The sequence below is a fragment of the Prunus dulcis genome, chromosome 2 (genome assembly GCF_902201215.1).
Source record: "Prunus dulcis chromosome 2, ALMONDv2, whole genome shotgun sequence".
In the NCBI taxonomy this organism is placed as follows: domain Eukaryota; kingdom Viridiplantae; phylum Streptophyta; class Magnoliopsida; order Rosales; family Rosaceae; genus Prunus; species Prunus dulcis.
The window spans coordinates 14,180,948-14,200,671 of record NC_047651.1 but is presented as its reverse complement, the minus strand read 5'-3'; the positions used below and the strand labels follow the sequence as shown (position 1 = coordinate 14,200,671).

At 39.5% G+C, this 19,724-nt stretch overlaps 2 long non-coding RNA genes and 1 pseudogene across 2 annotated transcripts; all 3 read right to left on the bottom strand.

The window, feature by feature from the left end:
• Nucleotides 1-6,355: 6,355 nt before the first annotated feature.
• Nucleotides 6,356-6,790, bottom strand: LOC117619629. The gene is made up of 3 exons (XR_004584594.1): nucleotides 6,774-6,790; nucleotides 6,598-6,672; nucleotides 6,356-6,519 (listed from the first exon to the last, which is right to left on the bottom strand). It is a non-coding gene; the product is annotated as an uncharacterized LOC117619629 (long non-coding RNA).
• Nucleotides 6,791-8,998: 2,208 nt separating this feature from the next.
• LOC117619630 lies at nucleotides 8,999-10,958 on the bottom strand. Its single transcript, XR_004584595.1, has 3 exons — nucleotides 10,808-10,958; nucleotides 9,586-9,646; nucleotides 8,999-9,029 (listed from the first exon to the last, which is right to left on the bottom strand). It is a non-coding gene; the product is annotated as an uncharacterized LOC117619630 (long non-coding RNA).
• Nucleotides 10,959-14,846: 3,888 nt separating this feature from the next.
• Nucleotides 14,847-19,210, bottom strand: LOC117618191 (annotated as a pseudogene).
• Nucleotides 19,211-19,724: the final 514 nt, after the last annotated feature.

Here is a 19,724-nt window from a genome sequence, read left to right as displayed (position 1 = left end):
TCTTTCTTCCGCTGTGGGAAGGTTTAAACTTTTGTACGAATTCCATCCGCATTCATCCAATTCCATCCACATCCCGTTAAATAATTCTAAACACACCCCAAAAAACTTTTTGTACACCCACTAAGGTTTTGTCCCATTAGCTAAAAAGTTAAAAACCAAAAAAATAGTTTGGAAAAAATAAATTACTCAAGGCTTCCCTCCTCCCCCACCCCCGCAAACTCAGACACCCTTCTTGTCGTTAACCTTCCCATCAATGGCAGACCAAATTCATGGTGAAACCCCTGCACCCCCTTATTATGAATAAATAGGCTAACGTCAAAAGACATCTTAAAGGTTTGGGGTCATTCTCGATATGGCCCTCGAATTTCAATTTCATCAATTTACACCTCATAGTTTTCAAATTTGACCAATTTAAGCATTCCGTTAAGTTGATCGATTGATCGTTAACTGATGATGTGTCCACTATAAGACCCACAAATCTCTGTAAAAATATATATATATATATTTAATAAAAAAAATAAAATAAAATAAGAAACCTCCCTCTCGTCTTCTTCCCCTTCTTATCCATGCTAGGCAAATTGGGAGTTCTTGATATCCACTCTCCAACTTTTGGAGAAATTATAGAAGGGGAGTGTTGGAAAGTAATCAATACCCAATTCTACGGGAACTAGAATAGGAAAAACTTCTCTGTAATTATTTGACTTTTCCTAGAATTGCTGTACAATTCTTTTCCTAGCTAGGTTTACATTCTCCCTGTATAAATATATTGTATAATCAATAAAATTATTAATTCCAGCATAATATCTTTCTATACCAATTTTACAGCTTAGTCCATTAGTTTACACTATATTGCAGATGATCAATTCTATAACTAAATTAATAAGAATGGGATGGATTGATGGATGCATCAGANTGGTTTTCTACCTATTTTTCATGCTCTAGCTGATGGTTGGGTAGGATTTCGTTAATTTTGAGCGTAGATTAACTGATTTCCAACTTAGGTTTTGGCCGGGTTTGGGTCTCCGATTCCGGCCACTTCCGGTCAGTTTTTGGGGTAAGCCCAAGAACAAAAGTGACTCCAAATAGGGTGTTATACCTAGGGTAGAAGTCTTGGCCCGAGATGTTGAGATTTTCCGGCAAACCTTTATCGCTTTGGACACCCACAAGCTGCCCGCGCGTGTGGCAGCGCGTGGACACTGTAGCATAGGGGCATTATTGTCCCAATGCGATCTCCTAGTTGTCACGAGTGCGTAGGATTTCGCGGATCTCAATTCGGACGTCGTTTGACTATCGAACGGATATCGCCTATCGGGCGTTATCAGGGTTCGATAGGTTGGGACCGTTGGATGGTCTCGAAAATAATATATGTTAAACTAGGTATTTTTAGGATCGCGGACGAATTCACGGATCGCGAATTGGAGCCCCGGATGTTCCGATTCAATAATTTAAAGTTTATATTTTATATTCACCGTTAGATCGTGCGATCGTGAGCGATCCGACCGTCCGATCTGAACCAAACTTGCAGGACAAGTGTCCTATACCTTATAGAACCCATAGGAACTTTCGGATCGGAATTTGGAGGTCGTGGTCCCCGTGGGCCCGTTTGACCAGGGTTAGGGTGGTTTGACCCTTGGTTGACCGTGAGTCTCCCGAAGTAATCTCACCTTCCCAGGGGGATTATCGGGTGCTAGACTATTGTTGGGATTTACGCAATATTAGAATTAAAATATAATTATATGGTTGTACAAGGGTACAACAGAGTCTAGAATATCAGTTGGAGTGCTGTACGCACTACCTTAAGTACCTCCCCTGAAAGGACCCGCCCCGAATTTTCCCCAAAATTCGAGACGAACCCTTTAGAATTCCTGACATCACCCCGATGCCGGGCCCACTTACTAAAGACCGAGACTTTCTACCGAAATTTCGGCAGAGTCTCCCCTATAATGGGGCATTTCCCAAAATTTCACCTGCATAAAAACACATTTAATCTCCCCAACTGGCAGCATGCACAATATAATTTCATGCAATTCACACAAATGGCCTTCGACCTTCCATTAAATCTCAACCAACTACCAAACAATTCGAATACAAATTATGACTAATATTTAGTCTGCGGCTGCGCCTAATGACCTTAGGCTGCCTACGTACCCTCCTTGAGGGATCAAGCCACACGTAGTTCTCCCATACAACCCAATTTCACACTCAGGCGATACCTCATTTCATTTCTCTGTATTTCACATAATCTCCCCATACGCCGGTACAACCAACGCCACGTATGGGGCCTGTCAACACGCCGGATAACCTACGCCACGGGCGACCATGCCATACTATCACATATCTCCCCATACGCCGGTACAACCAACGCCACGTATGGGGTCTGTCTCAACGCCGGATAACCTACGCCACGTGAGACCTACACATCATATCACATAACTCCCCATACGCCGGTACAACCAGCGCCACGTATGGGGCCTGTCCCAACGCCGGATAACCTACGCCACGCGGGACCTCAACATTATATCATAAATCTCCCCATACGCCGGTACAACCAACGCCACGTATGGGGCCTGTCGACACGCCGGATAACCTACGCCACGTGCGACCTCAACACAATATCACAATATCCCCCCCATACGCCGGTACAACCAACGCCACGTATGGGGTCTGTCTCAACGCCGGATAACCTACGCCACGCGAGACCTGACTTTCACTTGGTGGTGCTTGTAGTGAATCCAAAATCCGGGGAGGTACCTGAGGTAGTGCGTATAGCACTTCAAACCGACATTCTAGACTTGTATAACCCTCCACATTAGTCTAGCTCCCGATAATCTTCCTTGGAAAGGTGAGATTACTCCAGGAGACTCCCGGTCAACTAAGGGTCAAACTACTCTAACCCTGGTCCAACGGACCTACGGAACCTACGACCTCTGAACTCCGATCCAAAAGTTCCTATGGGTTCTATAAGGTATAGGACACTTGTCCTGCAAGTTTGGTTAAGATCGGACGGTCGGATCGCTCACGATCGCACGATCTAACGGTTAATATAAAATATACTCTTTAAATTATTAAATCGGAACATCCGGGGCTCCGATTCACGATCCGTGAATTCCTACACGATCCTAGAATTACCCAAATTAACATATATTAAATTTGGGACCATCCGACGGTCCCAACCTATCGAACCCGGATAACGCTCAATATGCGATCGTCCGTTCGATAGTCAAACGACGTCCGAATTGAGATCCGCGAAATCCTACGCACTCGTGACAACCAGGAGATCGCATTGGGACAATAATACCCCTCTGCTACAGTGCCCACGCGCTGCCACACGCGCGGGCAGCGTGTGGGTGTCCAAAGCGATAAAGCTTCGCCGGAAAATCTCAACATCTCGGGCCAAGACTTCTACCCTAGGTATAACACCCTATTTGGAGTCACTTTTGTTCTTGGGCTTACCCCAAAAACTGACCGGAAGTGGCCGGAATCGGAGACCCAAAACCGGCCAAAACCTAAGTTGGAAATCAGTTAATCTACGCTCAAAATTAACGAAATCCTACCCAACCATAAGCTAGAGCATGGAAAATAGGTAGAAAACCATACCTTACTCGCCCAATTTGGTGGAGAAATGAGAGAGAACGAAGGGTCGAAAGTTTTGTAAAAATCTGTCCAAACCGCTGCCTTTCGTGGCTGATTCCGGCGACTACGGTGGCGGATCGAGGCGGCGCTGGGGTGGAATGGAAAGTAGGGAGTGTGGTGGTTCCAACGGGACCGGTGCCGCCCCAAGTGGCGGCGTGTGGTGGCGGTGGCGACGACAAGAAGTCGCTGTCGTCGCAAGGGGGGGTTTCTGGTTTCGCAGGAGAGAGAGAGAGAGAGAAATCTGGGTTTTAAAAAAACAACTTCGAAATATTTACGATTTTGCCACTGAACTTGTTTTGCTCGTAACTTCTTCGTTCCAACTCCAAATTGGGCCCACTACGTGTCTACGGACTCATCTCAGTACGACCTATCCAAAAATATAAGTCACGGTCCCAAACTCTCTCCGGTTAAAAATATGACTAAAATACCCTTAAATAATTAAATAATTAAATAAGGGTTAAATTTGGGGAAAATTTGGGATCGGGGTGTTACATCCCCGGATTTTGGATTCACTACAAGCACCACCAAGTGAAAGTCAGGTCTCACGTGGCGTAGGTTATCCGGCGTTGAGACAGGCCCCATACGTGGCGTTGGTTGTACCGGCGTATGGGGAGATATTGTGATATTGTATTGAGGTCGCACGTGGCGTAGGTTATCCGGCGTGTCGACAGGCCCCATACGTGGCGTTGGTTGTACTGGCGTATGGGGAAATTTGTGATATAATGTTGAGGTCCCGCGTGGCGTAGGTTATCCGGCGTTGGGACAGGCCCCATACGTGGCGTTGGTTGTACCGGCGTATGGGGAGTTATGTGATATGGCGTGTAGGTCTCACGTGGCGTAGGTTATCCGGCGTTGAGACAGACCCCATACGTGGCGTTGGTTGTACCGCCGTATGGGGAGATATGTGATAGTATGGCATGGTCGCACGTGGCGTAGGTTATCCGGCGTGTTGACAGACCCCATACGTGGCGTTGGTTGTACCGGCGTATGGGGAGATTATGTGAGATACAGAGAAATGAAATGAGGTATCGCCTAAGTGTGGAATTGGGTTGTATGGAAGAACTACGTGTGGCTTGATCCCTCAAGGAGGGTACGTAGGCAGCCTAAGGTCATTAGGTGCAGCCGCAGACCAAATATTAGTCATAATTCGTATTCGAATTGTTTGGTAGTTGGTTGAGATTTAATGGAAGGCCGAAGGCCATTTGTGTGAATTGCATGAAATTATATTGTGCATGCTGCCAGTTGGGGATATTAAATGTGTTTTTATGCAGGTGAAATTTTGGGAAATGTCCAATTTATAGGGGAGACTCTGCCGAAATTTCTATAGGCGTTGGTTGTATCGAGGTGATGTCAGGAATTCTAAAGGGTTCGTCTCGAATTTTGGGGAAAATTCGGGGCGGGTCCTTTCACCTCGAGTTTCAATTTCATCAATTTACACCTCATAGTTTTCAAATTTGACCAATTTAAGCATTCCGTTAAGTTGATCGATTGATCGTTAACTGATGATGTGTCCACTATAGGACCCACAAATCTCTGTAAAAATATATATATATATATATATTTAATAAAAAAATAAAATAAAATAAGAAACCTCCCTCTCGTTTTCTTCCCCTTCTTATCCATGCTAGGCAAATTGGGAGTTCTTGATATCCACTCTCCAACTTGAGGAGAAATTATAGAAGGGGAGTGTTGGAAAGTAATCAATACCCAATTCTACGGGAACTAGAATAGGAAAAACTTCTCTGTAATTATTTGACTTTTCCTAGAATTGCTGTACAATTCTTTTCCTAGTTAGGCTTACATTCTCCCTGTATAAATATATTGTATAATCAATAAAATTATTAATTCCAGCATAATATCTTTCTATACCAATTTTACAGCTTAGTCCATTAGTTTACACTATATTGCAGATGATCAATTCTATAACTAAATTAATAAGAATGGATGGATTGATGGATGCATCAGATTCTGAATTTAAGAAATATATATCATCTACTTGTTGAGATGCTTAGTTTGTGTTGTCATGTAATGACGTGTTTAATTCCTTCACTAATCAATATCATCTACGTAGAGTAGAGTTTTTTGATCTATTTGCATTCAAAGAATATTGAAGATATATATGATCAGATAGGAAAAAAAAAAAAAAAGGAAAAAAAAGAAAAGAAAGTAATTTTGCCCTCATACGGATTGGATTAAGTAAGGAAAAAACACGTCATCGCATATGGCGGTTCGGTGGGTTGGATTTGGAACACATAGGCCTGGGCACGGTTCGGGTCGGGTCAAATTTTGGCCGACCCGCGAGCTAAACCGAGGGAGAGCTCGGTTCTCGGGTCGGGTCGGGTCTAGGGTGAAGCCCGAAAATGGGCCAAATCGAAAATGGACTCGATTCTCTGGTCGGTTCTGAATTCTTCTCGATTTGAGCTTGAGCCCATTTTTACAATTTTCCAAAAGCCCAAATCTTATTTATTTTCGGCAAAAAAAAGCCCAAATCATATTTTTTTAGCAAAACAAAGCCCAAATCCAATTTCCTTTCAGCCAAAACCCTTTTTTTGTTGTCAAATTGCCAAAACCTATTAAATTCTTATGAACAAGCCCAAAACACTTTTTACTTCTCTGTCAAAACCTGAAATTATGTACATTCAAGCTATAAAAATCCATCATTCCAATCTAAGTTTCTAAACTAAATAAATCTCACATACACACATTCAACCAACCAACCAAGGAAAGGAAATATAATCTCTTACAAACCATTACAAAAAATAATACACAAACCAAATTAAACTTATGACATTAAAGATTACAACCCATCACAAAAATACACATAGAGATAATATCCTTGCAAAAAATATGCTGCATCCATTCTTCCAAAAGCCTTCACAAAGCAACCTACACAACACTTAAAAGAATTAACACAAAGTTTCACCATCAACAAATCATAATTAAAATAAGATGCAATAAAAATACCTTCCAACATATCTTAATCACACTACAAAGGGAGAGTCTTATTCAAATTTGTCATGGATGTTTTACTCCCCATTTCTACAAAATATAATAAAATAAATCAAACCAATTTGAGTTAGAACACATAAAAATAAGAAAATAATCGGATTCAAATATACTTATAGAAATGAAAATATTACCCATTTCAATTGATTCATAGAACTCCATCTCCTCAATGCTTGGCACATATTGCAATGAAGATATATCTTCGGACCTTATCTAATTTTGAGAGCAAATCAAAGCCTCAACCATCCTAGGAGACAATGAGCTTCGAAACGAGTCAATCACTCTCCCACTTGTGCTAAAACAAGACTCCGAAGCTATTGTGGAAGTAGGGATTGCAAGCACATCCTTTGCAATTGATGCCAAAGTAGGATACTTGAGCCCATTTATTCTCCACCACCCTAGTATATCAAACTCCTCATCAATGGATTCAAGTGGATCCAACAAGTACCTATCCACTTCATGTGTTATAACCACATTCTCACTCTCTTGTTGAATTTTTTTCCACTTTTCCATCATGGTTTTTCGTTTACGACCTCCAAAAACCAAAGAAGAGTCGCTTTCATTGTTAGTACTACCACCACTCTCATTGGTAGTACTAGTAGCACCCATATTGTTACTACTAGGCTTATACACTTCATACATATTCATAAGAAGTTGTTTCACCTCATTTGTCTTTTGAGCCACCAATCTATCACAAGTAGGATCATTTTCAAATATTTCTTCAAAGATGTGCTTCAAATTGCGAAGCTTGAATCGGGGATCAATCACAACTCCTATCATCAAGAATGGGTTCACTTTATGAAGTTCACCCCAATATTTATCATATTTCTTCTTCATTGATGCTGCCATATCATTTAAAAGAGTATCCATGGTTGTCCGTTCTTCAATAGGAATTGTAACATCATATCTATACAACTCCCGAATCTCCCCATCTATGGCAAGCAAGTCATGGAAGGTTGAGTGTGATGTTGGATGCAAAGAAGCTGAAATTTTCAAAGTAACATCATAGGTCTTCAAAAACATCACAAATGTCACGGCTTTTTCCCAATCTTCATCACTAGGTGGACCCACCCTCTTATTAGTCTTAGACTTTCCCTTCCCTTTCCCACTTCCTTCAATGCCTTCAATTCTCTTGTCATCTCCTTCATCTTCCTTAAAGTACATTAAGTAGGAAGAATCGGGATCATCCCCCATTCTATCAAAAGCTTTTCGAAATTTCAATGCCGCATCAAGCATCAAATAAGTGGAGTTCCACCTAGTGGGCACATCCATCACCACCAACCCCTTGCACTCTATTTTTTCCGTCTCAACACACATTTTGAAGTAACTCAACCGAGAAGGTGAGGACCTCACAAACTTGACCGCATTACGGATTGCCACAATTGAGCTTTCTAATCTCTTCAAACCCTCCTTAACTATCAAGTTGATTATATGAGCACTACACCTCATATGCATGTGAACTCCTCCTAACACACTATTCGAATCTTTCCACCCATTTATTTTCTTCCTCACATATTCAATTGCCTTAGTATTGGCAGCTGCATTATCTGCAGTAATTGTGAGTATCTTCTCATGTCCCCAATCAATCAAACAATTTTCAAGCAATTTCCCAATGCTCTCCCACTTATGACTATCAATTACACAAAAATTTAGGATCCTTTTGTGCATTTTATAGTCGGAATCCACAAAGTGGGCAGTCAACACCATGTAATTCACATTTTGAACCGATATCCAAGTATCGGTTGTAAGACATATTCTATGTGAACGAAGGTCAACTTTCAACTTCTCCTTCATTTTTGTGTACATTTCTAGAAATCTTCTTCCAAGAGTTCTACGAGAGGGTGGATTAAATTGTGGGCATGCAACACTACAAAATTCCCTAAACCCTTCACCCTCCACAAAGCTAAAAGGTAGCTCATCTCGAACCACCATCCTAATACAAGCATCCAAACAATCATCTTTGTTAAATTCCTAGAAACAAGAGCATTACCCTTGGATGCATCAAATGCGAGCGTCCGTGTGTTCTTATCCTTGTGCCTATAAGGATATTGCAAGCATTGTTTGTTTAGATGCTTCCACATGTTGCTAGTCCCATTTTTCTTGGTATCACTAGCATAAGTAGCACTACAATACTTGCACTTAGCCCTTTTTTCAACTTCTTTTCTTTTACTCCCATCTACCCCTTTCAAATCCAATACCAAATCATACTTTTCAAAATGTTCCCACACATCACTCTCCTTCTTACAAGGTTTCCTTTTCCCGGTACTAGGTTCTAATGGTGATGGTGATGGTGTTGGATTTTGTGATGCTGCTGTAGGAGGTACAACAGCATCACTACAAGGTATAGAATCATCATTCCCATGCATTTGAGCCTCATTAGAAGCAGGTTCCTATTCATAAACAGTTTAAAACCATATTTAAACACAACCATATTTAAAACCATAAACATATTAAAACATATATCCTATTTAAAAAAACACATTTAAACTATCAAAACAGATTTTCCTATGCATACAACTCCCTAAACATATATCCTATCCAAAAATCAGATTTAAACACAGTAAAAACATATTTTTCCTATTCAAAGATGCAAGAAACAAAGTCAAAACAGATTTAAACAGATTTAAATCACATACAGATTACAAATTACAGATTTAAACACATTACAAACAAATTTTTCATATCCAAAGATGCAAGAAACAGATTTAAACAAATTACAAATTATAGAATACAAAAACAGATTACAAAAACAGATTATAAAAACAGATTATAAGGGCAGATTACAAAAACAGAGTCCAAGTGGGCAGATTACAAAAACAGATTACAAACACAGATTTAAACAGATTACAAAAAGAGAAACAGATTACAGAAACGGATTTAAACAGATTACAAAAACAGATTTATACAGATTACAGAAACAGATTAGCAGCAGCAGCGAATATTTACCTCCATTTAAGCAAAATTTTCCAAACTTTCAAAGCTCAGCAGCAGCAGCGACGCTAAACAACTGTGAATGAAATCAAAAAAAGGGTTAGGTTACAAACAAAAAAAGTTAACCACAAAAAGTTAACCAGACTGACGACTTGGCGTTTTTTATAGGAAGCAAAGTGGTATACCTTTTGAAAAATTCAATTCAATGCATATAAAACACTTGAGAAACTCAGTTCTAATCTAGATTATGATGAGCATTAAAATTATACCAAAATAAATCACCAGCACTAAACAATGCACCACAGACTTCCTAAAATGAATTGGGACAAAACACATGCACTAATTTCGAAATTAACATGCAAATTTTTAAAATGAAATCAGAGCAAACTTACTAAACTAGAGTCTAAATCATCCTTTAAATTATATGACCATATTCCCCTTCCTTAAAAGTGAAACTTAAAACCCAATTACCTTTTTTCAGTGCACCCAATGAAATCTTAAATCAAGATAAGGGAGAGATAAATAAGATGAAATAAAAATATTTTTAGAACACAAAAATAATTATAAAATGAGACAAGTTACAACTCAAAACATTTGAATAAGAGAAATTAAAAAATCCCAAACACAGGCTTATATAAATTTGGGAATGGATAAGTGAATAGAGAAATGGGATTAAGGAAAAGTTTTGGTTTAAATGATTTTTTGTATTGACTGCCCCAACAGGTTGTGGATAAATTCCAGACGTTGTGGAAACCTCAGAGATACAACTACCACTTTGGTGACAAATATACGGAGCCTTAGGCCATTTAGTAGTAATTATAATCTCCGGAGTATAGTTAAAACTTCATCTATTAAGGAAGACAAGGACTCATGGACGGCACAATCTGTGTCTTAGCTAACTAGAAGCATGATACAAGAAATCAAACTTCTAAGCATAAACAAGGTATCAAGGATTCTCTTCTACAGAATTCATCTTACAAAATATAGAAGCAAGCTTCAAACACATATTAAAGCCAAACAGAACGAAAACCAAACAATTAAAAATGTGGAAAATACAACAAAGGTTAATTGTTCCCCAACAAACCATATACACCACAACAGTCTCAAGACCTCCTTTCCAATGGACAATGATTTTTCCTTTCAGCATAACTGGTGATACAATTAAAAAATTCTTCAAACATTACCACAACAACTAGAACTCGTACTTGCCAGAGGAGATCGAGAGAAGAAATGGTACCTGCCAGAGGAGAGTGAGAGAGATCGACGAAGGAGCGACGCCGATGTTCTCGCCAAAAGATCTAAGGTCGGGAGAGATGAATCGATTGAAGACTGAGGACTCGGGAGAGAGAGGCGCCGCTGCTTACTTAGGGTTAGGGTTTTGAAGAAGAAGAAACGAAAAGAGGAGAAGACCGAGTGAGATAGAGCGAGAGCCGAGAGTCGTGTGAGAGGTGAGAGAGGGTTACGGAAGAAAAAAAAAGGGTGAGAGAGGGTTAGGGTTTTGGCCAATCAAGTGACGCCACGTGTAATATATATATATATAATTAAATATTCATCGGTTCGGTTCAGGTTCTCCGGTTCTAACAAAAATTGACCTGAGGGCCGAACCGTTGACTTTCGGTTCGGTTCAGGTTCAGGTTTGACTTTTTCAATTTGGTCAAAAAACACTCTTTTTCAGTTCAGTTTGGTTTGGTTCAGTCGGTTTGATCTGTTTATCGGTTTTTATACCCACCCCTAGGAACACATGCTGAAAAGACCATTGCGGGGTTCAAAATTTCAAATAGAAAACTGTCTTCTTAAATTTTTTTTTTTGTTTTTAAAGAACAGTCCAAAAAAAGGAGTTTTTGTTGATATATGACCAAAACTTATACCTAAGTTTCAATTTGTCACCTTAAAGAAAATTTTAAGAGAAATATCAACCAAACTTTTCAAAAGCCATGATTTCTCATCTGACTTTAACACCATCCAATTTTCCATCTATTTTTAAGATTTCCTTTTTCAAGGAAAAAAAAATTAGAAATATTTTTTTTGGGGGCCTAGCCATGACTTTTCCTTGTTTCATTAGAAAATACTTCAAACCCGAAAAAAAAAAGGGGACAAATGCAAAATAATTTCTTAATATGGCATGTTAATGTTCAAAATAGAATTATCTTAATCTGTTTCTATAGAGAATAATTTTGGAATCAATCTTGACGAACGTTGTTAATTGCTTAAGATCAAAGCAATGCAACTATTCATGACAGGACCCGATCTTGATTCTACTTTGGAATTCGGGCTGGAACCTGTGCGTGTCCGACACTTGGCGAATGTCGGGCACAAAAGACCTTTTTACCCTTCCGGTTACATACTATGATTTAAAACTTCTTTCGACTCTAGCCGAAAATTCGGCAGAGTCTCCCTTGTAACTTTCCACCTGTCAAACAAACAATAATATTCACACAAACTGCCAGAATAAGTAAACCAAACATTCACCAGTTCTGATTCTCCAATCTAACCAGATATCAGAGCAGTTACTAATTATTTAGAAGAATTTAAGTAATTTACAACAAAATCCTACATTTCTTGAGTGGCGCGGGAGCTAGGAGAGGCCCGGTGGTGGATTCCTGTGCACTTCTACTGCCTGGGGGCGCAAAACATAGGAAGGTGTGAGTGGACAAAAATAACATTCTCGAAACAATTGTAAACATAATAACTAAAGATAAATAGATATATAAAATTGAAGTTCGACCGTATTCAAATACAAGCATTCGTATAAATACATATATATATATATATCTATGTAGATGTAAAACATGCACAAATGTTGAGAAAACTTGTATAAAATGATTGAAAGTAATAATTGCATAAAAGTACTGAAACTCCTTTAAAACTACCACCTAGGTGTACCCCTGTAAATCCATCAACTCCCCTGGCAGGTCTCGGCGACACACAGTCTATCCGAGCCGCAAACTGGCAGGATTCAGAAGACTATAGTCAGCCTGATCCGCTGGCAGGTCTCGGTGACACAAAGTCAACTCGAGCCGCTTTGGCAGGATTCAGGGGACCGTAGTCAGCCTGATCCGCAATCCTGGCAGGTCTCGGTGACACAGAGTCAACTCGAGCCGCAAATCCTGGCAGGTTTCGGGACACCAAGTCAAGCTGAGCCGCAAATCCTGGCAGGTCTCGGGACACCAAGTCAAACCGAGCCGCAAATCCTGGCACTCACGGTCCGAGCGTCCCCGAAACTCGTGAGGCAAAAGTCAAGTGCACTGACAAAACTGAAAATAGACTGGATGTCCGTAGACATCGGTCTAACTGAGGGTAATCACCATAACTGGGTACATGGTGGTCTTAAAATAAACTATTTTTAGAAAAGTCTGAGCTAAGCTGCTATTTCTGTAATATAAATCTCAAAGTCTGCTGTTTATCACTTTTTAGCATGTTCAACTAAGTAGCATAGAAATAAAGATATTTTACGGCACAAATCATGCTTGGAAAACATTCAATAAAACTTATTCAAGATCAAATAATGAAATTCATTCATATAAACTCATTTATAAAATCATTTATATAAACTCATTTATGGAAGAAAGTCCACTCACTTCTGGTCCGAGCTAGTTGGACCTCTTGAAGTTCCCTCCTGTGGTTCAGTCTGGCCTCTGGTGCCTGATTAACCATGAATATTAAATTAATAAAACTGCTCAATAAAAGTATTAAATTAAAAACCCAGACCCCATGCTCCTAGAAATGTGTGCACTCACTTTAAAGTCAATCCTATGCCCACTTTAGCATTTCAGACAATTAGAAATGTGTGCACTCACTTTAAAGTCAATCCTATGCCTACTTTAGCATTTCAGACAATTAGAACGGTCTTAAAAGACTGGAAGCTTTACTAAGCGATAAACTGCCAGACCGGTAGATCCGGAACTCTGTGGGGTCCACAATCTCCGATGGTCGATCTGGGATTCTCTAGAGGTTCCTCACAGAGAAATACCCATATCCTGCGAGTTTGGCCCGAATTGGATGGTCGGATGGGCCACAATCACGTTATCGCTTAAATTCCAAACCCTAGCCCCAATGTTCGCAATTTTGGAGTATCCGGGACTCCGATTTACGATCCGTTGAATCCTATACGATCCTGAAATTATGTAGAATAACATATCTGAAATTGAGTACGATCCAACGGCTCAACGGTACAGCACCCAGGGATCGCACAATATGGAAAATCCGTTCGGGGCCCAAACGGACTCCAAATCGAGATCCGCGAAATCCTATGCGCTCGTGACAACACGAGGATAGCAAAAATACATGGAGTCACTACACTACCCTCACCCACACGCTGCCACAAGCGTCGGCAGCTTGGGTGTCTAAAGCAATAACGGCTCGCCGGAAAAACTCAAAACCAAGGCTCCAAACTCCTATCCTAGGTAAAACGCCACATTTGGAGTCACTTTTGTTCTTAGCCATACCCCAAAAAGTGGCCGAAAACGGCCGATCAAGGCGGCCGAAACTCGACCGATTTTCAATTTGAAAATCGAGTGATCTACGGTTAAAATCGATCAAAACCTATCCATCCATCAACTAGAGCATGAAAAATAGGTGAGAATCCATACTTTACTCTAACGATTTGGTTGAGAATTGAGGGAGAACGAGGGGTCTGAACCGGCGAACTCCGGGAGGCCCAAGGTTGGAGACCGGTCGTGGCGTGACGGCGAGGCCGAGACGAGTCCAACGGTACCGGTGCCGTAGATCGGCGTGGTCCGTGGCGGTGGCGGGCTGTACGGAAAGGGAAGGGGGCGCGAGTGGTGTTGCGCGGGAGGAGAGAGAGAGAGAGAGAGAGAGAGAGAGAGAAGAGAGAGAAACTGAGGAGAGAGAGAGAGAGAGGAAAGGGATAAAAATCTGACTTTTGTCCAAATTACCGTTTTGCCCTTCACGGTATTTTGACCGTATTTTCTTCGTTACCACTCCGATTCGAGTCCACCCCGTGTCTACGGACTCGTTTCGTCGTGCTCTACGCAACGGAGTAAGTGGAATTACCAAATTCCTTCTCGGTCAAAAAGTCAACTTTTTCCAAGTAAATAATGTGAGGGCAAAATCGTCTTTCTTCTAGAATAAATTAATACTAATTTTAGGATATTTTATTTTGGATTATTACAGTTCACTTATAGGAAATATTTTCATTACAAAGCTATAAAAGTGTTCTAGAAAGTTCAAATTGTTAAAGCTATAACACGAGTTACCCAGCCCACCACTTGACCTAATTATTTAAAATAATAATCAGACTAGAAACCTATCAAGCTTTATGACATGAGAGACTTAATGGTTCTAATGATGGAGAATACCAGCACAAAGAGTCCAAGAATAGTTGAACTGCCCGTCCAAAGATCCTTGAAGTAAACTTGTTTCAGGATCGAAATGTTACGGTTGCAGAAGCTGATCTCGTAGTGCTTGTTAAGCTGTTTACAGATGTCTGTATAGCAGGATCTACTGTCCATAATCTGCTCACAAAGTGAATTAATCAGCTTCGCCACTGCGTCGCTGTTGCATAGCAAGTTAACTATAACTTCGCTTTCAATCAGCACATTCACATCTTCCACAGTGTCGACAAGCTGATCCAGCATCAAAAAGTAACTGCAAACATAAGCCTTCTTTGGATACATAAGCTGCTCCAAGGCCATCAATAACGCATTCTACCTCATACCTTGCCCAAAATTTTGTAAGCTTCAAGTTCATATTTCTAAAACATGCCATTTTGAAATTACATTTGTGGTCCTGGCCTCCTTTTATGACGTAACGTTCACTACATTCATTTGGCCCAAACTTCACCCCTGCTTCCTTCAACTTTCTTACGTCGTATATACTTGGGATGCAGTCGCCATTTCCTACCCAAGTCATTTTTTCGGTTGGCCACAGAAAATATCTTACCAAGTCAGTGAAATGTTTCACTTGTACTCCATTCTCAATGGGTTGTGACTTCGTGTATTCCCTAAAGAACTCACAAGTAAGCGTAAGAAAGGGGTGATAAGGTTCGGTTTTCTCAATCTTTATAGGATGATCATCAGAAGGGGTCGAGCGGGAAATTGGAAAACAAGGCTGGAAGCAAGGAAAGCAGTGCTGCAGGTCATCCGCCTCTTTTTTCTCCTGAACATTTTTTCCGTGATTGGAACTGGAGTAGGAGGGGTTGGCAAAGTCATATAGCTCTTGAAGAAGAGGATAAGGAAGCTGATTTTCAAAGAGTATCAGGTCCTGCTCGACAGCTTTCCTCTGCAATGACGATCTCAAAATGTAATAATTTTCATGCTTTACGGTTTGACAGTTCCTCAAAAAGAGTTCAAGGATGTAGCAGGCATCAATTAGAATTACCTTCACAAAGTCAATATCAGGCTCAATGGCCCCTGCATAACAACGAAGAATGTCTTCTTCTTTCTCACGGATGAAGTTTCTCTAGTTCCTCCTTATTCCTCCAAGTTCGTTGGCAGAAATTCTCATAATATTTCATTTTATGTCTTTCCATATCCCTCAGTTTCGAATTGCCATGGTGGAAGGGGCCTATTGAAATCAATTGAGGAGTGTATGCTTCATCTTTTACATTCCAGAGTTTGCTAGGAATCCGGTAGATACACCACTGCTTCGAGAATTTAACAGGATCGTTGCATTTTTTTTTTCACTCTGATCAGTTTTCTTCGCCATGTGTAAAGCCATCATCTTTGTCCTAGTGACCACAAGAATAAAACCGTGTTTTATTAGTGGCAAAAGTGACTGCAATTAAATTTTCCAGCAAAGCATCTAGCAAAGGATTCACAAATTAATATGTAAATGATATGGCACGTGAAATGACAGTTCTTTAGTTTGAATAAATAGGCGAGGGTAAAATTCAAATGCTTCAACCTTAAATGGTACAAAGCTATATCATCACCTTGCAATGTAGTTTAATGATGATAATGTGTATTTTTCAGATATGTGTTCAAGGATTTTTTGTACAAAGGATTCGATCATCTAAAATGTGCATGCAAACATAGTCTGTTCGATAAAGCTAAAATAATGATGATAATGGTATTAAAAAGAATGATCCTAAAAGGAAGAGTCCAAAAATGGATGGTTTAAGATCGTTAGAGCGACGTCTCTTGTCGTTTGAACACCACTTCAATATGGTTCACTTTCTGTCTCCGTTTCTATCTCCCTCTCCATGCACCGGATAGGGTTTCACATTCAGGGACAACCTAAGTATTTGGTGCTAGAAACTACTTAATATCTCAAGATCCAAAGAGTACAAAGCGAAAGGTTGCAATAACAAAATATATAAATCCAAGAAAAAGATTAAAACAAACAAAACAAAACAAAATATTCACTAGCTGCATCAGAATTCGTTCTATATTCTATATACTAGATATATCATATACCCTCAACATATATGAAAATAGAAACAAATTAAAATGTAGCAAAATCAATGGATCGGAGTAAAGAACCTGCTGCAAGTTTCGATTACGCTGAAAACGGAAACAGCAGGTATCTTACAGTTGCTCAACTCAAAAGTTCTTGAGTACTACTCGATCACCACAATCTTATTCTTGTAGGCTTTTAATCCATCGTTCTACTATATTTATATTGATCACAGGGAAGTTGAGCAAGGAAGTGGAAGAAGATGCAGCATGCAGGTGTAAATTAATTAAAGTTAAACCAAGACTAAAAGAAGAGGGAATTTAAAGGTTTTATTTAATTAATTGAACTTAAACAAAGACTGGCGTTAAGTAAACTGACCACGTTCAAATTTTGAGAGTTTTCCACAAAACACTCATGGACGTGCAAGTCAACGTTTCTCAAGCTCCATGTTTTTGGCCAAGTAGGCTAAAGAAAGGATTTTTTGGTCTTTCTTCTCTTGAGATGCGTAGGTATGCCATCACCAAGCCACTTTATTGCTTGGATAGAAAGATTGTGTGATAATGTTTGCGCTTTTGACTTCTAGTCAAACGATTGATCGGCCAAGCAAGGAACCTCCTCTTGGCCTAGGTTCTTTCACTTCCTCGAGGTCAAGGATGATTGAGCTTTGTATGACTACTTTTAGGATTTTGGTGATAAGTGCAATGAATGTAAATGCAAGAACGAAATGACAGTAATGTAAATGCGATAAAATAGATTAAAGCGATAAAGACTTAAATTAAACTTGAATTTAAAAACACATGAAAGTAAATTGCAAGAAAGTAAGCTTACACTAGGAAAATGAAGAACTTGGATATCTAAAGTGCTTGAAAGATAAAATCCTAGACTAGGATTTGAAAGGTACAGGATAAAAAGATAGGTTTTTTGTGTTGAGTCGGAGGTCCTTTCCTCTTCTTCTGAGGAGATATTTATAGAGCTTTCTTCAGCTAATGGGTATGCCCATTAAATGGCCTCAATTGGCTTTTCCTTTAAAATCCCTTCAAGATTAATGTCTTCCAGAGCTATATGCATTTAATGAGAAACCACCAACCCATATGGTTGGTAAATAAAATTGAATTGGGATTGTAAAACTCTTCTCTTGATTTGAGATGCAAAAAGTCTTGGTAGGTTGGCTACAAGTCTTCCCATTTTTTGAATTCTACCACTTGCAAGGAGACTTATGCTGGAACTTCTGAAGTTAGCTTCTAGGGTTGGGTTTGGATTTCTAAGTGTATGATCCGACCTCTGGTGAGACATCATGTATTTGGAGCTTCTGAATTGGTTGAGAATCCCGTCGATGTGATATGAGAAAGAACACACGAAAAAGGCCACTTTGGAAAATGCCGGATGTGAGAGGCGAGGTGTGTGAGGCCACAAATTCTTATCAATAATTCACATACTAAGTATGTCCATGTGAATGCTTGACCTTTCGCTCCCACGTGTAGCACACCAAGAGGTCTAGGTCTATTCTTTATCTCATAAGACCATACAATATAATACATAGGTCAAAAGTCACTTTTGGTCCTCGTAGTTTGGCATTTCAACTACTTTTGACCTTGTAGTTTCAATTTCGTCACTTTTGACCATTTAGTTTCATATTTGTAGTAATTCAAGGACAAGATAAAATTCGTGTTAATTTCTTTAAAGGAGCAACCATGTGGAGGGGCAATTTTGTCAAACCAAAACCCCACGCTAAAAGCTGGTCTCTACATCTTCCCTCAGGCGCGAATATGGGCAACCAAAATCTCAAAATCCTTTCTTCACTATCCCAAATTCCCAGCACCTAACCAATCTCTATCTCCTCTATCCCTTTCTCTCTCCCTACAGATTCAATCTTCCAAATAACAAATTTCTCTTCCTCCTTTCTCAACTCCCTCCACCATTCTCCACCTCACACCCACCACCACTCAGCAACTATAGCAACTATAGCAATTGAAGGAGATAGTGGCTGCTTTGAAAATGAAGTACAAAAGTGTAAAATCAACAAGTTCTTGATTCGATGGTTGGAGGCTTTGCTGGTGATGTATTTTTACTTATGGTTTCTTTGGCATTGGCTTTAGTTGCTATCGTTTGGTGGTTCTGTTTTGTATTTATGTAGGATCGCTTATTCCTACATAAATATCTAATATCTAATACTATTAACCTAATTGCTCAAAAAAGAAGAAGAAAAACTTCCACATGTCTGCAATGTAATCTTAGTTTGACATAACATTTATGCTTAGGTCATCCCTTCTAGAACCAGTGCCATGACCATGTAAACAACTTGTGGCTACCATCATCTAAAAGAATTTTTGTCTTATTCAACATGTATACTTTTGTTTTTACCGAGTATTCTTTTAAGTTGCTACACTTGTACTATGTGAACAAGGTAGATGACAAAATTGGTACGCTTGTTTTTGACTAAATATATATTATTCTGTTCATAATGGTTTACAAAATAGATGAACAACTTTAGTACAAATTGAAAAGTTTAGAGTTTACATTGCTTAAGTTGAAAACTAAATAGGTCAGTTTGATATAAATTGAAGATTACAAGTTCATATTTTAAGGATTTGTGTTTGTTTCCTGTTGACATCCAATGTCATGGATTGGTATAGATAGAAATACGTCACTTAAGCGGGAAAGTGTGTAATTATTTTGAGCTGGTGTTTGATTGAATGGTAGTCTTTCCTTCTCTTTTTAGTATTTATTTTATTTGAATAAGTCTGTTAATGGTAGTCTTACTATTACTGAAGAGTTGTTTGTGCGCATGGTAAAGACGC